Here is a 5,727-nt window from a genome sequence, read left to right as displayed (position 1 = left end):
TGCCGCACCTCCGACCAGATCCGGGTCAGCGCCGCCCGGATCTGTGCCGCCCGGCCTCCTCCCGGCTGGATCCGCCGCCTCCGCTGCCCACCGGTCTCGCCGGAGCCCCTCACCGCCTGGACCTGCGCCCGATTCGCATCGCCCCGATCCGATCCGTCCACGTTGACTTTTTCCTGAGGTCCAAAAGTCTTCTAAGTCCGTAATTTCTCACAATATGTGCTCATGTTTGGACTGCCATAACTTCCTGCTCATAGCTCAGTTTCACGTGTATGTTATGTCGAATTGTTCATCTTGTGATGCTCTTCATGCTAGTGTCATTTGCATGCATGTTATTGTCCATATTGATGCCCTAATCTTCGTTGCAAAAGTGCTAAATGATGTTATCTGTAGGAATCCATCTTAGTTGCTGATTTGTCTTTTTCATAGCATTTTGTGTGTTTGTCCTTTGAGCATCATGTCAACATGTCTTAGGAGCATCTTCATGCCATCTTTACTGTGGTGCAATCCTTTTATTTTTATGTGCCCTGTGGTGACTAGCACAAGCATGCCAAGTAGGCCACTTGATGTTGCTGATTTCAGCCACTTAGTTTTTCTGCTGTCTTTTCATGTTACATTAGGTTGCTATGTTAACTTGTTGCCTCTAGTGAATCCATGCATATTTTTATGGAGTTGAGTAAGGATGTTTTGAAGATATGGTTATGCTCTCTTCATCCATGCCTTTGTTAGTAATTATGGGGTACTGTAGCTTGTCATTACCATGCTCTAGTTTTGCTAAATATTATTGATGTCAGTCTGTTAACAGGAAGTGCATTTTTGCCATGTGCTTTGCTAGTGATCCATGCACCCTATGACCATGATCTTGCCATGTTTAGCTTCATAAATGTGTCTTCTTACTGTTGGTTGCTTTGTTATGCCTTGAAATGCTATGTGGTGAGTTGCACAAGCTTGCAAAGTTTCTATCATGAATCTGTCTCTGCCATGCATGATTTTCCTCTTAAGTCTGAAACCTATTCATATCACTTGCCATGTCTGCATTGATGCTACCATCTTTTCTGTGGGTTTTTGGCTCAAGTTCAGTAAGGGAGTTTTGTTCATTGCCTTTAGTACTAGCATGCCATGCTCAAGTTTGCCATGATATGTTCCTGTAGCTTGTAGTTTACTAGCTCTAAACATTGCTACCTGATTCTATTTCTGCCATGATCAGTGAATTTCTGCCAAGTCTGTGAAATTGTTGTCATTTGCATTTTTTCCATGCTATTTTAGACTTGTTCTAGTGAGTTCTAGCATAAGCTCAGTGTTCATGATTTGTAGAGCTTCACCTGTACTTCACTGCCATGTGTTTTGTTTTTATGTTGGAGTGTTGTAGCATATTTTCATGATGCATCTTAAGTACTATGTTGGTGTTAAGCGCAGTTTTGCATTGTTCTTGTTTTGCTCATCATTTGTAAATCGTGCATCCGTTTTCGGTGATCTTCATATAGATTTTGACCGAAATCTCTCAACCTATCCAGTGGCATGCTTGGTTTGCCAAGTTGGTGCCACATTCATCTTTTCCCTTCCGGAGTACCCATATGCATTGCACATCATATATTTCATCCCATGCCATGTCTTGCATCATGTTGCTTGTGCATTGCACCATGATTGATTGTTGCTCCCTTGCTTGTGTTCTTTCTTTGGGTAGAGCCAGGAGACGAGTTCGTGAATGAGGATCCTGTCAAGTACGTTTACGAGGAGCAAGCTTTGGACAACCCTGAGAACTTTGCAGGAAAGATGGTCATTACCCCCGAGATCACTTCTGTTGAGGAACGTAGTATTTCAAAAAAAATCCTACGATCAAGCAAGATCTATCTAGGAGAAGTATAGCAATGAGCGGGGAGAGTGTGTCCACGTACCCTCGTAGACCTAAAGCAGAAGCGTTTAGTAACACGGTTGATGTAGTCGAACGTCTTCGCGATCCAACCGATCAAGTACCGAACGCACGACACCTTTGCGATCTGCACACGTTCAGCTCGGTGACGTCCCTCAAACTCTAGATCCAGCTGAGGCCGAGGGAGAGTTTCATCAGCATGACAGCGTGGTGACAATGATGATGAAGTTACCTACGCAGGGCTTCACCTAAGCACTACGACAATATGAACGAGGTGGAAATCTATGGAGGGGGGCACCGCACACGGCTAAGAAATCAACTTGTGTGTCTATGGGGTGCCCCTCCCCCATATATAAAGGAGGGGAGGAGGGGGGCAGCCGACCTCATGGGGCGCGGCCCAAGGGGAGGAATCCTAGTCCTACTAGGAGTAGGTTCCCCCCTTTGCTAGTCCAACTAGGAGGGGATGGAAAGAGGAAGAGGGGGAGAAGGAAAGCCCCCCCCAATTCGGATTGGGCTTGGGGGGGCGCGCGCCTCCACCTGGCCGCCTCCTCCCCTCTTCCACTAAAGCCCATGAAGGCCCATTAACCCCCCGGGGGGTTCCAGTAACCCCCCGGTACTCCGGAAAATGCCCGAACCTATCCGAAACATTTCCGCTATCCAAACATAACCATCCAATATATCAATGTTCATGTCTCGACCATTTCGAGACTCCTCGTCATGTCCGTGATCACATCATAAATCACAATACATATCGTCATCGAACGTTAAGCATGCGGACCCTACGGGTTCGAGAACTATGTCGACATGACTGAGAATCATCTCCGGTCAATAACCAATAGCGGAACCTAGATGCTCATATTGGTTCCTACATATTCTACGAATATCTTTATCGGTCAAACTGCACAACAACATACGTTGTTCCCTTTGTCATCGGTATGTTACTTGCCCGAGATTTGATCATCGGATATCATCATACTAGTTGTTTTGTCACATGCCGTAGGGCGCCTGCGCGATCCGTAGATCGATCTTGTTTGTCTTGCCTTATCCTCCAGTATGTCCCGCAGGTCAGGCGCATTTTCCCGCGCCTTAGTTGTGCGGCGTCTGGGCGTGGCTTGGGTGGAAGGCTGAGAGGCCTCTCTGTCGCGGCCGCGAGGTGGCCGGTCTACCATGTCGTGCGCTGGTGATGTAGGTTCTTCCTCTTCTGATCGGGGTAGTGACCTGCGCTTTGGGTAACTCTTGGAGGGGCGTTCGAGTTCATACTCTTCGGCCGCAAGGTCTTCAGTCCATCTGAAAGCTAGCAATTTTTGGGCAGCTCTAAGTTGTTGCTGCTTTTTCTTGAGGCTTCTTGCCGTGTCTAAAAGCCTGCATTTAAAATGCTCTTGTTCGGCAGGGTCTGATGGTATGACGAATTCGTCGTCATCGAGGCTTGCCTCGTCTTCGGAGGGAGGAGTATAGTTATCATCCTCGACCTCTCGGTCTGCCGCTCTCTCATGAGGGTTGGCTTTTCCATCTTCCTGTGTCGAATCATGCTGGGGTGGGTGTTCTTCGGCGTTATCCGGGGTAGTATTATCTCCCGTGCCGGAATCACCGTTTGTGCTTTGGCGGGATTTAGAGAAGCGCCGCTAACGTCGGCGCTTTGGCTGTTTCTTGGGGGCGTCATCCCTCATTGTTCCATCGCCATCTCCGTCTTTTGGAGTATCAACCATGTATATGTCATATGACGAGGTGGCGTTCCAGCGCCCTACAGGTGCTGGTTCCTGTTCGTCTCCTATATCGTCGTCCATGCCGTCAATGTCTTCGGAGCCGAAGTCAAGCATGTCGGTTAAATCGTCGACAGTGGCTACCAAGTGGGTGGTGGGTGGGTTTTGAATTTCCTCACCGTCCGTATCCCATCCTTGCTGACCGTATTTCGGCCAGGGCTCTCCTGATAAAGAGAGAGACTTAAGAGAATTCAGGATGTCGCCAAAAGGCGAATGCTGAAAGATGTCTGCGGCAGTGAACTCCATTACCGGCGCCCAATCGGATTCGATTGGCAGGGGCGCGGGGGGCTCGGAGTTCGGAGAGGAATCCGGCTCCTCGGAGTCACGGGCCACGCGGAGTGCGGAGCTGGAGTTCGGCTCGATCGCCTCTGAGATCGCAGCCCCTGAGGCAGCGTCCAACCACTGATCCTCGGTCGGCGCAGTAGGTTCCGAATCAATGGTCGAGACCGATGCGTGTGCGGCCTCCGGGGCGCTGTTCGGTAGCAGAGCTATATCATGCCCGTCGGGACAGCGTGGCGCGCTTGGCTGTGGCTCGAATCCGTCGAAGATCAAGTCCCCGCGGATGTCAGCCGTGTAGTTTAGGCTTCCAAACCTGACCTGACGGCCAGGGGCGTAGCTTTCGATCTGCTCAAGGTGGCCAAGCGAATTGGCCCACAGTGCGAAGCCGCCGAAGACGAAGATCTATCTGGGGAGAAAAGTCTCACCCTGGACCGCATTGTTGTTGAAGATCGAAGGAGCCATCGGGCCTAAAGGCGACGACACAGAGGAACTCTCAATGAAAGCACCAATGTCGGTGTCAAAACCGGCGGATCTCGGGTAGGGGGTCCCGAACTGTGCGTCTAGGCCGGATGGTAACAGGAGACTGCTGGAAATATGCCCTAGAGGCAATAATAAAAGCATTATTATTATATTTCCTTGTTCATGATAATTGTATTTTATTCATGCTATAACTGTGTTATCCGGAAATCGTAATACATGTGTGAATAACAGACACCAACATGTCCCTAGTAAGCCTCTAGTTGACTAGCTCGTTGATCAACAGATAGTCATGGTTTCCTGACTATGGACATTGGATGTCATTGATAACGAGATCACATCATTAGGAGAATGATGTGATGGACAAGACCCAATCCTAAACATAGCTCAAGATCGTATAGTTCGTTTGCTAGAGTTTTTCCAATGTCAAGTATCCTTTCCTTAGACCATGAGATCGTGTAACTCCCGGATACCGTAGGAGTGCTTTGGGTGTACCAAACGTCACAACATAACTGGGTGACTATAAAGGTTTGCTACGGGTATCTCCGAAAGTATTTGTTGGGTTGACACGGATCAAGACTGGGATTTGTCACTCCGTATGATGGAGAGGTATCACTGGGCCCACTCGGTAATGCATCATCATTATGAGCTCAAAGTGACTAAGTGTCTGGTCACGTGATCATGCATTACGGTACGAGTAAAGTGACTTGCCGGTAACGAGATTGAACAAGGTATTGGGATACCGACGATCGAATCTCGGGCAAGTAGCATACCGATTGACAAAGGGAATTGCATACGGGGTTGCTTGAATCCTCGACATCATGGTTCATCCGATGAGATCATTGAGGAGCATGTGGGAGCTAACATGGGTATCCAGATCCCGCTGTTGGTTATTGACCAGAGAGTCGTCTCGGTCATGTCTGCATGTCTCCCGAACCCGTAGGGTCTACACACTTAAGGTTCGATGACGCTAGGGTTGTGAAGATGTGTATGTGCAGTAACCCGAATGTTGTTCGGAGTCCCGGATGAGATCCCGGACGTCACGAGGAGTTCCAGAATGGTCCGGAGGTAAAGAATTATATATAGGAAGTGTTGTTTCGGCCATCGGGACAAGTTTTGGGGTCGCCGGTATTGTACCGGGACCACCGGAAGGGTCCCGGGGGTCCACCGGGTGGGACCACCCATCCCGGAGGGCCCCATGGGCCAAAGTGGGGAGGGGAACCAGCCCATAGTGGGCTGGTGCGCCCCCCTAGGCCCACCCCATGCGCCTAGGGTTGAAACCCTAGGGGTGGGGGTGCCCCACCTTGGCTTGGGGGCCACTCCAGCCCTGGCCGCCGCCCCACT

The sequence above is a fragment of the Triticum urartu genome, chromosome 7, assembly GCF_003073215.2.
Source record: "Triticum urartu cultivar G1812 chromosome 7, Tu2.1, whole genome shotgun sequence".
NCBI classification, from domain to species: Eukaryota; Viridiplantae; Streptophyta; class Magnoliopsida; order Poales; family Poaceae; genus Triticum; species Triticum urartu.
The sequence above is the reverse complement of the archived record's forward strand: the minus strand, read 5'-3'. Positions refer to the sequence as shown.